Source organism: Triturus cristatus, chromosome 1_1, assembly GCF_964204655.1.
Source record: "Triturus cristatus chromosome 1_1, aTriCri1.1, whole genome shotgun sequence".
NCBI classification, from domain to species: Eukaryota; Metazoa; Chordata; class Amphibia; order Caudata; family Salamandridae; genus Triturus; species Triturus cristatus.
The window spans coordinates 1,261,473,345-1,261,490,670 of record NC_140579.1 but is presented as its reverse complement, the minus strand read 5'-3'; the positions used below and the strand labels follow the sequence as shown (position 1 = coordinate 1,261,490,670).

At 51.0% G+C, this 17,326-nt stretch overlaps 1 pseudogene across 1 annotated transcript in view; it reads right to left on the bottom strand.

Annotated features, from left to right (window-relative positions):
• The window catches only part of LOC146871929 (uncharacterized), a 46,970-nt pseudogene that overhangs the window by 28,971 nt on the left and 673 nt on the right, over positions 1-17,326 (bottom strand). The window lies entirely within an intron of this gene.

Sequence of the window (17,326 nt, the reverse complement as noted above, 5' to 3'; positions counted from 1 at the left end):
CTCTCCCTATTGCCCTCCATGGTCCATTGTGCTGCCATTGCCCTCTGGTCTGCCCTATGTGGTCCATTGTGCTGCTACTACCATCGCTGCCTGCCCTACATGGTCAGTTTGATGCCCTTGCCACCTCCCTCCTGCCCTACATTTTCTGAGTCTGTGCCTCTACCCCAATCCCCCTCTGCCCTCCTAAGTCTGGTATCCTGCCACTGCCCCTCCCACCTGCCCTTCATGGTTCGTTGTGCTGCCACAGCCTCTCTTGTCTATCCTGCATGGTTGGCTTGCTGCACTTGCCCCCTTAGCCCTGCCTTCCATGGACCGTTGTCCTGTCTCTGTCCATCCTCTACGTATATACAGCATGCCAGTGAAAATAAAGGTAGCCCAATAGTGTACTATTTGAAGCAAGCATATTATTAAACACATTCTCATGTGATTACTACAATGCAAAAGTAGTTTGGCATGTTATGCCTACACTCCAGCTTAAATAACATGAAAACTCATTCTACCACACTGTGCTTAACTTCTTGTAAGAAAGTCATCAATCATTGCTAATCCACCAATAGCAAACTGTCAGCCAGCCCTGAATCGTCCTTTATGTGGGCTCCACTATCTAGTCTCGAAAAGGGAAGCTTTCATAACAACTAATTGTGACAGAAAAAATGAATTAATGTGAGGAGGAAATACAATCCCTGCTTGATTTATCTTTAACTATATACCAGTTTGATGACCCTGATGTAGTGAGTCAGCACTCTAGCTGACTGCTACAGTCTTCGCACCGGATATGTTGCACCCAAGCGCTGACGCCGGGAAGGCGGCGCGTGCTAAACATAAAGGAGCGTGGCCGCTCGAGGTCACTTGGAGCCCAACTAGTAAACTGTGCAGTCTCAGTTATTGCGTGCAGCCCAGCGCGATCAGGCCCCAGTCAGAGCATCACATTGGCGACAAGGAGTGGAGCCGGATCCATGCTCCGACCCCCCGCAGCACTGCAAGGGAGAAAAATAAAAGAAAATAGAAAAGGAAAGGGTACCACACAATTTCTGCACCGGCCTGTAGGCCTGCCCAGAGGACACTGGGTCGACGGCGGCAAGGCCGCAGAAGCACTAAGAAGGCGCACGCCACCCCCGAGAAGGCACAGTTGGTTTGATAAGTCCCGCCACGTCACCTAGGATAAAATGCAAGCTGCTGCAGATGCACTGACAGGCACCTGTGCATACAGAAGCGACTGCCAGTGGAAAACAGCCACGTGAACAGCTGCCCACATATCACACAGCACAAGGCCTGCACCCATCTTTATCAGGCAACAACCTGAGTCACAATCACGCCCAAGGAAGAGGCACTCCTAACTAGCCCAGGAAGCAGCACAGATAAAACAAGGTACCCAGCATCTCATGCGCCACGCTGTGCGAAGCCACCTCCTCACCACTGTAATGGGGGACAACCCAGATGAGAACCAGGCGTCAGCCCGCATGACCCCACAACATCCCCCCACTGGAGTACTACCACCATTTAGTGAGGCCACCGACCCCACCACTGCATATCCAAGATGGAAGACGTGGCTCAGACGTCTCGAAAATTACTTTTATCGCAACCAGGGAAACAGACGGAGCCATCAAGAGATCGCTCCTGCTCCATTATGCCAGGAAAGAGGTGTACCTGCTTTTCAAACACCTCCCAGATGTTGGTCCCCCAAATGACTATAACGCAGCAGTAGCCACACTCAATGCACATTTTGACCCTCAACTGAACCCAGACTTTGAGAGGTTCAAGTTGAGGAAAGCCAGGAAAAGAGAGGGGGAATCAATAGACACTTTCCACGCAAGGCTGAGGGAATTAGCCAGCAAGCACCTAGTGGACGAGAGAGCGGCCGAAGAAATCAGAGCACAGCTCACCCAAGGGATACGCAGTAAAGTGCTGTGCGGACTCATCCTACGACAACCAAATATACTGTTGAATGACATACTAGTCATGGTCAGTTCGCACGACCTATCAGCAGCGCGCACTGACGAAATGGACATAGCCTTAACACGCTCAACCGAGAAGAGTGCCACCATCAAAGTAGAACGGGACGATGCAATTAGGACACATGACAGAAGCAACAGGCTGTGAGACTGTATGCTGCCAAACCCGAGAGGCCAGTGCGAATACTGCGGCCATAAGGAAGACCCCCACCAGTTCTGCCCGACCCAGGGTAAAACATGCACCAACTGTGGGATACCAAACCATTTCACGTCGGTGTGCAGGAGGAAAGCCCCGAAAAAGACGGACGACAAGCTGCACCTGCACAGAAGAAGGTGCTCCAACTCTCAAGCCTTGCCCTCGTATCCTCACACGGGGGAAGGAAAGGCGAATGGACCACCTACCAGGTAGACCACACTACCTCGGAGGAGGAGGAGGAAGGAGAGACATACCTAGTCTCATTTGAGCAAGCACTCAAAATAAGGAGAAGACCCCAACCCACGTGCATGGTGCGAGTTGCAGGGTCTGAAGTCAGCGCTGTAATCAAAATTGGCGCATCAGTGAATGTCATGGGGGTTCAGCAGTATAACCGGCTGAGGCCAAAACCAGAAGTCAGGCCCTCCAAAGCAAAGATCTTTGCATATGGGAGTGACCCACCCTGCCCCTCAAAGGCAAGATGACCATGCCCAGATGGACCGAGGATAATGAGATTATCACGGATGTCCACATGATAAATCAAGAAGCGGACACCCTACTAAGCAGCCATGCAGCGGAAGATCTCGGGCTGGTGACATTCGCGAGGAGTGTACAAGCGGACCAAATAAAGGACCTACTTAACCAATTCGCAAGCTTATTTGAGGGCCTGGGACGGATCAAGAAAAGTCCAATCAAGTTGCACATAGACCCTTCTGTCACCCAGACAGCCTTGAGACACCAGAGGATTCCTTTCCACCTGAGACCGCTAGTAGAACAGGAGCTACAAAAACTTGAAGATTAAGGGGTCATGAGAAGGTGTCTGGACCCACACCATGGATGTTCCCCATGGTGATCGCAGAAAAAATCTGCCAGCCAGGGAAAATCAGGTTGTGCATAGACATGCGCCTTCCCAATAAAGCCATCCGTCGCGAATGCCTCATCACGCCAACGATGGACAACATTGTGGCTGACCTCAACGACTCGCGGTGGTTTTCAAAATTGGACCTGAATGCCAGCTATCACCAGCTGGTGCTGGTGAAGGAGAGCAGGTACATTACTACGTTCAGCACCCACCTGGGCCTGCGGAGATATAAGCACCTCAACTTCAGCATCTCGTCAGCGGCCGAGATCTTCCAGGACATAAAGGAGATCCTGACTGGGTTTCCGGGAGTACTGAATGTAAGTGATGATATCCTCATCCACTCGAGGACTGCGGAAGAGCATTACAAACACTTGAGGGCCACCCTGAAGCGACTCTAAAAACATGGAGTCACCCTCCACCGAGAGAAGAGCCTACTTTTCCAAAAGCAAATAGAATTCTTCGGATACACTTTCAACCAGGAAGGGTTCCAAGTGGACCCGAGGAAGTCCCAGGCCATCAAGGATGTCCCGGTCCCCCTGACGGTATCAGAAGTACGGAGTTTCCTGGGGATAGCCACATACTGTGGCAGGTTCAATACCCGACCTACCCACCATCGCGGAGCCCCTTCTGAACCTCACACATACGGATGCCATGTGGCAGTGGGGAACTCAGGAAGAGACGGTATTCCAGAAAATCAAGAGAACCCTCCTCGACCACACCACGCTAGTGTACTTCGACCCGGCCAAGCAAACAGAAATACTCATGGACGTCAGTCCAGTAGGCCTTGGGCCGGTTCTCACACAAAAGTAGGAACCAGGAAGATGGGCCACCCTTGCCTACGCCAGCAAAGCACTGTCCCCCACGGACAAGCGCTATGCGCAAATCGAGAGAAAGGCCCTGGCAATTCGATGGGCATGCCGTCATTTCCACCTGTATGTCTGTGGCCAACCCTTCCGAGTCATCACAGACCACCAGCCATTGGTGCCCCTATTCAAAGGGTCAGCACCGCACCCGCCCCCGCGAATTGAGCGATGGGCCATTGGACTCCAACATTATGAGATGGATGGGGTGTACCGGCCCGGCGCCAAAAATCCCACCGACTTCCTTTCGCAACACCCCAGCCCACAAGAGGGTGAGGAAGAAGAACCGGAAGCCAAAGCATTAGAGGCACACCTCAACATGATCTCTACCATCACCTACCCAAAGGCCCTAACACTAGAAGAGGTAGCCCCAGCAGCGGAAAAGGATCCTGTCATCACCAAGGTCCGCGCGGCCGTCCAAGGGGGACACTGGCACAACTTCTTGCAGTCTGCCAACGCCTGGTCAGGCCCGGAGAAGGAAAGTCTCATGCAGATGTGGCAGATCAGGGATGAATTGAGCGTGACTCAAGGCGGGATCCTGCTGAGAGGTGCCAGGATTGTCATCCCAACAACGCTACAACACTGGGCTGCACAATTAGCTCACGGAGGCCATCAAGGCATGGAAAAGATGAAAGCCCTCATGAGTGAGAAACTCTGGTTTCCAGGACTGGAGACCCAAGTCGAAGAGACAGTAAGAAAGTGTCCCGCCTGCCAGGTGACAAGCGCCTCAGAGAGACCTGTGCCTGTTCACACAGAAGAACATGGAAGAGTCCCGTGGGAAAAAGTGAGCATTGACTTTGGGAGTTCCCCCGACGGCCGAGCGACCCTGGCCCTCATCGACAGCTACTCCAAGTATCCCATCGTGGAAGTTGTCAGCTCCACCGCCTTTTCCCAGGTGGGCTCAGTCCTTGAGAAGGTGTTCGCAATGTTTGGATGCCCAGAAGAAATCAAGAGTGAGAATGGGCCCCCGTTCCAGGGCCACGAGTTCCGAGAGTTCATGCAACAGCACGAGGTACGACACAGGCACATCACCCCACAATGGCCCCAAGCCAACAGGGAGATTGAAAGATTTCTGAGAACTCTGAACAAAGCCCTCCACATTGCAATGGCCAAAAATGTGGACCCCGAAAGACACCTACAAATGTTCCTCCGGGAGTATCGGAGCACCCCTCACTGCACCACCCACCATGCTCCGTGGTCGCTCATGTTCAACGGCGCTCGCTGCGACACCCTCCCCACCTGCCCAGAGTTGTCAACCCCTCCATACGAAGAGGAAAGCGCTACAAGGAAGAGAAAGAAACAAAACCTAACGGCCAGCCAAACACGGAGAGCGACAACCCGTACAGTGCAGAACGGTGACACGGCCATACTGCAGGACAGGAGGCCAGGAGGAAAATTACGGACGCGTTTTGAACCAAGCCAGTGGTTGGTGGTTGGCGTAAAAGAAACTATGGTAACAGCAGAAAAGGAGGGGGAAACCGTAACACGCAACAACTCATGGTTCAAAAGGGTTCCAGTTTCCCCCACTGAGGAAAGAGCCAGTGAAGATCCTGGTACATGGGAACAAAGTGAGCTACCGCAAGAAGATCCCTGCAGGAGTCCGCCGGCGAGGCCGCAGCCCACTTCACCCTGGGCAGTGGTGACAGGAGAAACCCCTGAGAGGGCCTCAGAGCCCCGAGAGCCAGTGTCTCCTCTCAACACCCGGAGTGGACACCCCGGGTATGGAATAAGGGGAAACCCTCGCCCGAGCACACGCCTGAAAGACTTTGCCTGCCAAGTAAGTGACCGGCGGAATCCTGGGGAAGGACAAAAGAACATAGGTGGGATGGGATGTAGTGAATCAGCAGTCTAGCTGACTGCTCCGGCCTCCGCGCCGGATATGTCGCACCCATGCGCTGAAGCCAGGAAGGCGTCGTGCACTAAACATAAAGGGGCGTGGCCGCTCGAGGTCACTTGGAGCACCGACTAGTAAACTGTGCAGGCTCCGTTATTGCACTCTGCCGTGGCGCGCAGTCCAGCGTGAGCAGGCCCCAGTCAGAGCATCACACCTAGGTAAGGAAAGAAAGAGGACGAAATGTGTATGGGGCACAGTGGCAGACATCACCTCTTTTTGCAGAGGATGCTTGAGAACAGTGGGCAAAACTACAACTGGACATTGATAAAATGAAACCAGAAGTTTTTGAAACATACCAGGATATTCAAAGTGTTCAAATGTTTCTGAAGGAAAGGATCAATATATTAAGTGAACTGCATAAAGTGCCACCAAAAATGTTCGATAATTAACCAAACATGCAGAGCACAGAATGTAAAAAGCTATTTTTACCATTTTTGAGAGGGGAGGGTCTTCATGATTCACTTGAGGCTTCGCCTTAGTTGAGTCATGGCCACTCCCCACACTCAGCAATGGTAATAAATAGCACATCACAAATATTACAGTCTGTGTCTGCATATATTCAATCAGTTGTTACTCCACAGCAAAAATGTGTTCCACACAGCTGGATGAATTTTGTGAGGGTTTATTAACAGAAGCAGATCCACGTTTGTTTATAAACCCTCACATAGTGCATGAAGCACGAAGGAAGCATGTTTTTCCTGTGGAGTACAGCTGATTGCATTGGTAGCAGGGAACCTGACCTGCATGATGCACACTGACTTGAAGGGGCAGAGACAGTCAGCATTGGAACAAATGGAGTTTCATACATCTATATGTATATAGTACGCAGTGGTGGTAGCCTTTCTATGGGAAGAGTGTTTTCTGTTTTGCTAATAAGGTTGTTGCCATTTGAGGAAATGTTGCAGCAGCCATTACAGGATTCCGGGACTTGGTCACTGTCCTGAAAATGTTTTAAAAATACCCTATAATGGGGCAAGGAAGGGGTACGCAGATCCCTTGGGCCTTTAGTGGGGGTCCCAGAGGAACTTCCATGTCCCCCAAATCAAAGAAAAATGTTGGATGTCACTGAGATGTCGCAGGACTCTCAAGGGAAATTAATTTAAAAACACAATGTATGGTGGGTGTCTGTGGGGGATGGCCGCCCATAGGGGAGTTGGGCACTGGGCCTGACCAGGCCCTGCACCCAACTCCATGCCACATACGGTCATAGGCTGTGCAAGGCATGGCTTTGGTGACCTGCAGAGGGGTCGGTTGCAGGGGTAAGTCCTGTGTCAACTTCATGCTGCGCACTGTCATAGGGTGTGTACGGTGGGAGATTGGCTGTCCGCTGGGGGTGGGTATGGCAATAAGTTCTTACTTTACATTGAAAAAAAACTAGAAATACAATGAAAAAAAACAAAGGTTAAAGTGAAACTTCGGTTATGTGAAAATGTAATTTATAAGTTAACATTTTAAACTCAAAAGGCACGGAAATTCTCCAGTTATAGTTTAATGAGCTAACTAAAATGTGTGCCCCCACCATGCTCTGCTTATGACCTCACAGATTGCATCACTCATTGTAGGAAGGTGGATATCTGACTATGGTTACCCCCAAATTTTTGCCTAGTGTCTAGCTGGTTTTTCGACTTAGTTGGCCTGAGATCCTGCCATTCAGGCTCTCAGGCTATCTGCTCTCTCTGTAAAATGGACTCTATGCACCCTAGGTGCATAACCAATTGGAAGTGGATCACCCTGTCAGCCCCTGTACCAGTGTACACTAGGTACCCAGGGCATTGGTGTACCCAAGGCCTGCCAGGGGCTGCAGCATGTATTATGCCACCCCAGGCTTGGCCTAACAATCTGACACAACTGGCTGATCACTCAGCTGGGGTAAGTTGGTGTAATCACCTCTTACTTAGGTGTAGTATACCTATACCTAAACTTAAATGGGACACCTGGTAACCTATAAGTCACTCCTATGGCAGGCCTTAACAATCCTGAAGGCAGAGTGCTTGGTTCCATGTGAGATGGTGCTCTGGCATGAGCTGAGCCTGTCTGCAGTGGTCGGAACAACTTCCTTCTACTGTTTCCAGATATCGTCATACCATATACTCTTAAGTGCATTATGAACCTCGCGGTTAAATGCTATCTTTGGTTTGGCTTTATCAAAACATGTCGAGTAAGGTGTCATACGAATTGGAATACTAACCCCTCGCCAATTCTGGCGACGGGGTTAGCATTCCACCCTTCTAGAGGGACACGACATGTACAGTACCTGAAACCCGGGTAAAATCAGACATAGCCTCAGCTCCACAAAATGGATGCTGCCACCACAGACACAAGTCTGCCCTCCTGCTGCTGGGAGTCCTTCCAGCTTGGGAGGTGTGGACAAAGGGTTTCCTGCCAGGGGAGGTGCGAGCACCACCCCAGACAGGATTTTGTGTATTGGTCAGGTAGGGCTTGAAAGAAACCAGACATGCCTGTGGCTCACAAGGAGCCTCGGTGCATATGCCAGATCAAACCGGTCCTGGGGCACACCAGTCCCGGGCCTGGGGCGAGCTGGACAAAGGATTGGGGGTGTAACCACCCCCCTTCCTGGTCCCACCCATAGGGAGGGACCTAGCAGGTAGTCCGGCCCCTAGAATCCGAATAAAGGTAGGAGCTGTGTGCTAAGACTTTAGACATCCTGGAATCAACTTGAAACTAAGAAGAAGACGGGAACTTCGACATTCTGCTGCACAGAAGACTGAAGAAAATCTCCCCTGTGGTCAGGGAGTGACCACCTTGCTAACGCAAGCACCATCCAGCGAATCACCGTCTGCTTTGCCGCCGCCTCCCGCCGGAGCCCGAGCCCAGAGACTGACAAGACCTGGACCTCCAGACCTCTCACCGCCCGATCCACAGTCCCTGCAAAGAGGAGACCCGTGGAGGCACCGAGACACGTGGAGCCAGCCATCTTGAAACGACTACGACAAGCTGACAAGTGCAACAACCGAGGCTCCCTCCAAGTTGTGCTTTGGGTCCTGAGAAGCCCAACCCTCGAGCAGCATCTGCACCGAAGGTGAGCCCTCCAGCATCTCCACGATCTGCGTGGGGCCCTTCTGCATTTTGCCACTCGACGCGCCTAACCGGTTGCTGGCCCGCTGGCTAGTGGCCATCTTGGCGACGAAATCTACGACAAACACCGCTGGTCTGGTTGCTCCAGACTGGCCCTTGCTCCCCTCCAAAGGAGCAATCCCTCTGACCTTGCTGGTCAGAACCAACAGCTGATTTCCGAATCCTTCTACAATTGCTTTTGCCAAGGCTTGTTTGCTTCAATCAAGTCGCCGACACCGCCGACAGCGAGAGCCTGCGTGGGACAGCTCGTGAGCCGACTCCTGGACGTCGTCGACCTTCAGGGACCACGTGGCTGCGGAGACAAGCTACCCCTCATCACCTGTTTGCACCCGACATCGCCTGGTACCCACCTGGTGCCACGCTGGTCACTGGCTAGTGACTGTGAACACTGTCCCCTCTGCTTACAGGTCTTCCACATCTCCGATCCACTCTTGGATCCACTGCATCTCTTCCCGACCGACCGCCTGCAGCATCTTTGTCCCAGGCTCAACGGAACAGATAGAAGAAACCCGACGCACTTTGAGGCCTATGCACCCGCTTCCTGTGGGTGAGGTAAAGCTGGTACTCCGGTGCCCATGTGTAGTAATACATCTCTAGTGCCTGTGTTCCAAATCTTAAGTTCCTAGTCAACCCGGAAGATCTCCTTTGCAGTAACTTTGTACTTTTTACGCACCCATTGAAACCTATGGGAGCACGCGTGTGACTATTTGCTCTGCACACGCCACCCGTGGACCTCCTGGTCACTAACTGACGTTAGCTCCTTGTAGGCCCAGCGATTCTAGAGGCCCTAGGCCTTTTCCCTTTTCTGTTCGTGGTACTTATACCACTATTTTAGTATATGGTTTGAGTGGCCACCAGGGCCTATCCATATAACGTGCAACTTCTGTGTATTCTGTGATAATCTTGTTTGACGATTTGTGCTCCTGTGCTCATAAAGAGACTAGGGGTTACTTTGAGAAATAAATACATATATATTTTGAATATATATCTGTGTGGTGTCCTTTCATTGGTATAAAAGGGGGTTACTATTGGTAAAACAGCCTGCTTAACACGCTTCACGAGTTTAGCCTCAAAGACTGCTTAGCCTACGCTACCACTAGGGCAGCTAGTCCGAAAAGGTTGACTTACAACCACACCATAAGGGTTGCTTAGCATGGTACAAGGTGGTCACTAGAACTAGTGAACAGCATATACCAGGCCAACTTCTCACATTGGTGAGCAGCGGTTGGATTTGAGCTTGCTGTGTTTTACCATTGTAATCTCTTGGTTACCAATTGAAAGATCACATAGGTACCTGTAGGTACATATAAAACAAGATTAGATATACATAAGTTCTACTGAACTTAGTTGTTGTAGAGCAAAGGGAGTAGCACACCCTGACTACAACTACTAGATAGGTTTAGTAGGTAAACCCAAGTGTAGGTAGATTGCAACACATCCACCCACACTTAAGAGCAATGGCCGGGGCAGAGGGGTCCACTGTACCCATCTCTGTTGAGAGTGACCCCCAGAGGGCACCATCCAGCTTTGCTACCCTTAATCAGAATGAGCTCAGGCATTTGGCAACTCTTAGAGGCCTTAAACAGCCCAAGAACCCAAACTCTGCTGAGCTCAGAGAGCTCTTACAGAATGATGAGAATCAGAGAGCACTCAAGAAAGCTTCCCAGTTAGCCCCCTTAGGGACAGGAACAGGAGGCCCCCCTTCTAAAGATGCCACTGAAGTACCCCTTCCCAATAGTCACCCCTTAGATGGGATGCCTACCACAGAGGATGAGAGTGAAAAGGATACTGACAGTAGTGAGGATGAAGGGAGAACTAGCCCAGTGCCAAGTGTTATACTTGGCCCAGCTAAACCAAGGCTATTGGGGACTGACAGTGGGTTCAACCCACTGGATCTCCCCAGTGGACTTAACACAGGGCTGGGAAGGCAAAGGAATCGCTCAGGTGACTCCAATGCTTCCCATGGCTCTAGAGGCTCTCAAGGTCACTCCAGGAGAAGGATGACCACCCCTCAGAGGAGGGAACATGAGGCCAAGATGCAAGAGGCCCAGCTGAGGATCAGGAAGCAGGAGCTAGAAGTAGCCCTGATGGAAGAGAAACTTAGCAAGGCTAGACAGCATAAAGAGAGTGGGTCTATACCCACTGGTGGCAGCATTGTCCCTAAGGACAAAGATAGGGTTTTCGACAATAGAAACCTGTCTAAGGTTGTGCCCCCCTACAAAAGTGGGGATGACATCCACAAGTGGATAACTGCTCTTGAGAGAGCCTGCAAAGTACAGCAGGTTCCTGAAGATCAGTGGGCAGCAATCCTCTGGCTCTCCTTTGAAGGAAGAGGCAGAGACAGACTCCTCACTGTTAGAGAAGAGGATGTCAGAAATTACAGAGTCCTGAAGAGTGTCCTAGTTGATGGGTTAGGCTTAACCACTGAACAGTACAGGTTAATGTTCAGAGACACCCAGAAGACACAGACTCAGGACTGGTCTGAATATGTGGAATGTGCCACTAAGGCTTTGGAGGGTTGGTTGCTGGGAAGTAAGGTGTCTGATTATACAGGATTGTACAATTTGATGATGAGAGAGCAGATTTTAAGTAATTGTCAAAACCAGCTTCTCCATCAACACCTGGTAGACTCAGATTTGACCTCTCCCCAAGAATTGGGAAAGAGGGCAGATAAATGGGTCAGGACCAGGATCAGGCCTAAAAACCAGGGTGGTGACCAAAAGAAAGATACCACCAAGCCTCAAGAGAAGGGTGGGGATAAAGAAAAAGAGAAACCTTCCTCAGGGCCCCAAAACTCCACACAGGGTGGTGGGTCCCAAGCTCCCTCCTCTACCACAGCTAAAAAGCCCTACTGCCATGAGTGTAAAACTCCTGGGCATTGGAAAACTGACAGCGGTTGCCCAAGGGCTAAAAACAAAACTGTTCCTCCAATTACTCCTGTCACACCACCTATTACTGTCAGCAGTAATCCCCCAGGTGGTGGGAGTGCCCCCAAAAATTTGGGTGGGTTTACTTGGGGAACACAGGGGGACCCTGGCTTAGCCAATTCCCCTACAGCAACCACTCTTGTCTGTGATGGTGGCATGGGGTTTGCCAACTTCACTGCCTGTCCCAACACTTTGGGTAGGTACAGACAGGAGCCCTACATCAATGGTACAAAAGCTGAGGCCTACAGAGACACTGGAGCTAGCATCACAATGGTGGCCCATTGGCTAGTTCCCTCTGAGCAGCTTTTGCCTGGTTTCTCCTACCAGGTGACTAACATTGATGGCAAACAAAACAGTCATCCCATGGCAGAGGTATGTCTCAGCTGGGGAGGGGTCACTGGCCCTAAAAGGGTAGCAGTGTCCCCAACCTTGCCTGTAGACTGCTTACTGGGGAATGACTTAGAACTCTCAGCCTGGGCTGGAGTTGAACAAGACACCCATTCTAAAATGGTAGGCCTGTCACAAAAGGGTAGGGGGGTTGTGCCATTCACAACCCCTGTCCAAATAGATTTCCTCCCTGAAAAGGTTGGAAGGGCAGTGGTAGCCACCGCCCAGGCACAGACAGACTTCCCTGTAGAGACTGGCAGAGCTGTGACGGTCACAGCTCAAACACAAACTGAGTGCCCCCCTGAAAAGGTTGGCAAGGCTGTAATGGTCTCAGCCTATACTCAGACTGACATAGGTGTAGTGAAGCCTGAAACTATGGATCACTCCACACAAACAGAGAGTAGTGGGGAAGAAGAAAAGTCTCCCTCTCCCCAGACATTAGGAAAAAGTCAGCCTCCTCAGGGAGCTGACCTCACCCCTTGTGAAGGAACTGCCCCAGAGGTAGCCAGGCCTGGCCTGGCAGAGCCTCTGATGTCAGTGGCCCCTTCCAAGGTGGGACCCAGTCTGGTGCAGGTAGCCTGCCTCTCTCTACCCTGCCTCAGTCAGCCCAGGGCTGCAGAGGTCAGGGAGGCCAGTGGACCCCCAGAGGGCCCCTGTCCACAAGAACCCCCCCATCAAAAGAATGAGGATTGCCTGGCTAGTAGTCCTAGCCAGGTGATGGGTAAAAACATTCCTGAGGGATCTCCTTTACAGGTAGTTAGGGACCTCCCCCAGAGGGATTCTGTTGGGCACAGGCAAACATGGGACCTTAGGGCCCCAGACCTGACCTGTCCCTCCAGTAAGCCCACAAAAGGGACCCAGCCTCCAGCTTTAGGTAGCCAGAGGCTGACCCTGAGAGCACAGTGCAACTCAGTTAAGGAAAGAAAGGCATCCATGGTGGAGGATGATTGGAGGAAGCTGAGGCCTCACTTTGAGGACACTCACTTCAGTACTCCATCTCAACACCAGCCTTTTACTTTGCCAAGACACACCAAAGGTAGAGATTCCCTATGGTGGAGACCCTCTGATACCCTTAGGGTGAGGGATTGCTTAGTGGACCATGAGACAGGGGGTAACCATGCCAGTGCTGGTTCCTCCTTATATGGCCACTTGGGCAATATAGGCTTACCTGGTCAAGGTCAGCCTTATCTCCCTTCGTTTGGGGGGGGGTTGTGTAGGAAGGTGGATATCTGACTATGGTTACCCCCAAATTTTTGCCTAGTGTCTAGCTGGTTTTTCGACTTAGTTGGCCTGAGATCCTGCCATTCAGGCTCTCAGGCTATCTGCTCTCTCTGTAAAATGGACTCTATGCACCCTAGGTGCATAACCAATTGGAAGTGGATCACCCTGTCAGCCCCTGTACCAGTGTACACTAGGTACCCAGGGCATTGGTGTACCCAAGGCCTGCCAGGGGCTGCAGCATGTATTATGCCACCCCAGGCTTGGCCTAACAATCTGACACAACTGGCTGATCACTCAGCTGGGGTAAGTTGGTGTAATCACCTCTTACTTAGGTGTAGTATACCTATACCTAAACTTAAATGGGACACCTGGTAACCTATAAGTCACTCCTATGGCAGGCCTTAACAATCCTGAAGGCAGAGTGCTTGGTTCCATGTGAGATGGTGCTCTGGCATGAGCTGAGCCTGTCTGCAGTGGTCGGAACAACTTCCTTCTACTGTTTCCAGATATCGTCATACCATATACTCTTAAGTGCATTATGAACCTCGCGGTTAAATGCTATCTTTGGTTTGGCTTTATCAAAACATGTCGAGTAAGGTGTCATACGAATTGGAATACTAACCCCTCGCCAATTCTGGCGACGGGGTTAGCATTCCACCCTTCTAGAGGGACACGACATGTACAGTACCTGAAACCCGGGTAAAATCAGACATAGCCTCAGCTCCACAAAATGGATGCTGCCACCACAGACACAAGTCTGCCCTCCTGCTGCTGGGAGTCCTTCCAGCTTGGGAGGTGTGGACAAAGGGTTTCCTGCCAGGGGAGGTGCGAGCACCACCCCAGACAGGATTTTGTGTATTGGTCAGGTAGGGCTTGAAAGAAACCAGACATGCCTGTGGCTCACAAGGAGCCTCGGTGCATATGCCAGATCAAACCGGTCCTGGGGCACACCAGTCCCGGGCCTGGGGCGAGCTGGACAAAGGATTGGGGGTGTAACCACCCCCCTTCCTGGTCCCACCCATAGGGAGGGACCTAGCAGGTAGTCCGGCCCCTAGAATCCGAATAAAGGTAGGAGCTGTGTGCTAAGACTTTAGACATCCTGGAATCAACTTGAAACTAAGAAGAAGACGGGAACTTCGACATTCTGCTGCACAGAAGACTGAAGAAAATCTCCCCTGTGGTCAGGGAGTGACCACCTTGCTAACGCAAGCACCATCCAGCGAATCACCGTCTGCTTTGCCGCCGCCTCCCGCCGGAGCCCGAGCCCAGAGACTGACAAGACCTGGACCTCCAGACCTCTCACCGCCCGATCCACAGTCCCTGCAAAGAGGAGACCCGTGGAGGCACCGAGACACGTGGAGCCAGCCATCTTGAAACGACTACGACAAGCTGACAAGTGCAACAACCGAGGCTCCCTCCAAGTTGTGCTTTGGGTCCTGAGAAGCCCAACCCTCGAGCAGCATCTGCACCGAAGGTGAGCCCTCCAGCATCTCCACGATCTGCGTGGGGCCCTTCTGCATTTTGCCACTCGACGCGCCTAACCGGTTGCTGGCCCGCTGGCTAGTGGCCATCTTGGCGACGAAATCTACGACAAACACCGCTGGTCTGGTTGCTCCAGACTGGCCCTTGCTCCCCTCCAAAGGAGCAATCCCTCTGACCTTGCTGGTCAGAACCAACAGCTGATTTCCGAATCCTTCTACAATTGCTTTTGCCAAGGCTTGTTTGCTTCAATCAAGTCGCCGACACCGCCGACAGCGAGAGCCTGCGTGGGACAGCTCGTGAGCCGACTCCTGGACGTCGTCGACCTTCAGGGACCACGTGGCTGCGGAGACAAGCTACCCCTCATCACCTGTTTGCACCCGACATCGCCTGGTACCCACCTGGTGCCACGCTGGTCACTGGCTAGTGACTGTGAACACTGTCCCCTCTGCTTACAGGTCTTCCACATCTCCGATCCACTCTTGGATCCACTGCATCTCTTCCCGACCGACCGCCTGCAGCATCTTTGTCCCAGGCTCAACGGAACAGATAGAAGAAACCCGACGCACTTTGAGGCCTATGCACCCGCTTCCTGTGGGTGAGGTAAAGCTGGTACTCCGGTGCCCATGTGTAGTAATACATCTCTAGTGCCTGTGTTCCAAATCTTAAGTTCCTAGTCAACCCGGAAGATCTCCTTTGCAGTAACTTTGTACTTTTTACGCACCCATTGAAACCTATGGGAGCACGCGTGTGACTATTTGCTCTGCACACGCCACCCGTGGACCTCCTGGTCACTAACTGACGTTAGCTCCTTGTAGGCCCAGCGATTCTAGAGGCCCTAGGCCTTTTCCCTTTTCTGTTCGTGGTACTTATACCACTATTTTAGTATATGGTTTGAGTGGCCACCAGGGCCTATCCATATAACGTGCAACTTCTGTGTATTCTGTGATAATCTTGTTTGACGATTTGTGCTCCTGTGCTCATAAAGAGACTAGGGGTTACTTTGAGAAATAAATACATATATATTTTGAATATATATCTGTGTGGTGTCCTTTCATTGGTATAAAAGGGGGTTACTATTGGTAAAACAGCCTGCTTAACACGCTTCACGAGTTTAGCCTCAAAGACTGCTTAGCCTACGCTACCACTAGGGCAGCTAGTCCGAAAAGGTTGACTTACAACCACACCATAAGGGTTGCTTAGCATGGTACAAGGTGGTCACTAGAACTAGTGAACAGCATATACCAGGCCAACTTCTCACACTCATGACATGTTCAATGACATCATTGATGACATAACGGATCGCATCTCAATGATAACACCAGGCTTGATGGAGGGCCATAAATTCTAGTTAGTTCTGCATTTTTTTAGTTTAAAATGTTACTTTTAACCAGCCGTGGTCCGTGCAGGTAACAGCTGTGGGGTCGGGTGGGGGGGCAATTTCAATGGACGATGCAGAGGAAAAATTAATTATTTATTCAATTTCCCCTCAGCATGATCCCTCGAAATCCCCCCGCCCCACCGATGTTTCCTGCACGGACCGCGGCTGGATTTAACTCACATTTTCATCCAACTATAAGGTCCACTTAAAGCACAAATACGCAGTCAGACAGTTGCATCTCTGTAGCTCAAGTTGCCACCTCTTCACTGCAGTGGAATTCTGATATTTGCGCCCTGAATAACTTTGCTCCCTCTTCGCCAAACCGTTCGAAACTTAGGGATAGAGGTTTGGGTCAATATCAAAGAGTATGTGAAATTCGGTGAAGGACAGTGAAATGGTCCAAAGGTTAGGAGGGCTACATTTCATTTTTTCACTCAACAATAAAATATAATTTCCCACAGGAATCTTTTCTCCACCTGACCTTTCTGAAATCGCTGAAGTAATGGTCACAAATCTTTTATGGCACAGCAGCCATTCTGTTACGGTTTGGTGAAAATCCATTCATTCGTTTTGGAGAAAGCACAATGAAAGGGTCTAGTGCGTATGACAAGGTAAATTTATATGTGTCATCGTTTGATTTATCATAGATTATATATAATAGCATCACTGTGCGCATGCACAATACTGTGAGCATGCAAACTGGACACTCACAAAGCTTTTCCTATGAATGTTCAAAAACATTGAGAGGAAAAAATAAGAAAAGAAAGTTGCACGGTGTGCTGTACCATTCACTGGTGGGCAGGTAAGTGGGCTGAGGAGTGGGTGCTATTTTCCCCGCTCTTCTGTGCCAATGGCATTGTATGGCCACAGAGAAGGCTGTCACCTGACACACGCAGCTGCGCCCTGTTTCCAAACATCAACAGGGTGCAAGAAGGGTGCAAGCTGCCCCGCTCTTCTGCGGCACTAGCTTGCATCCACTCTTGCTCCTTGTGTGCGCCCACCTTAACCACTGAGGCGCGTTCATCTCACGTCTTTCTCAGTTCCAATTATTTACCCTTCACTTTTTCATGGTTG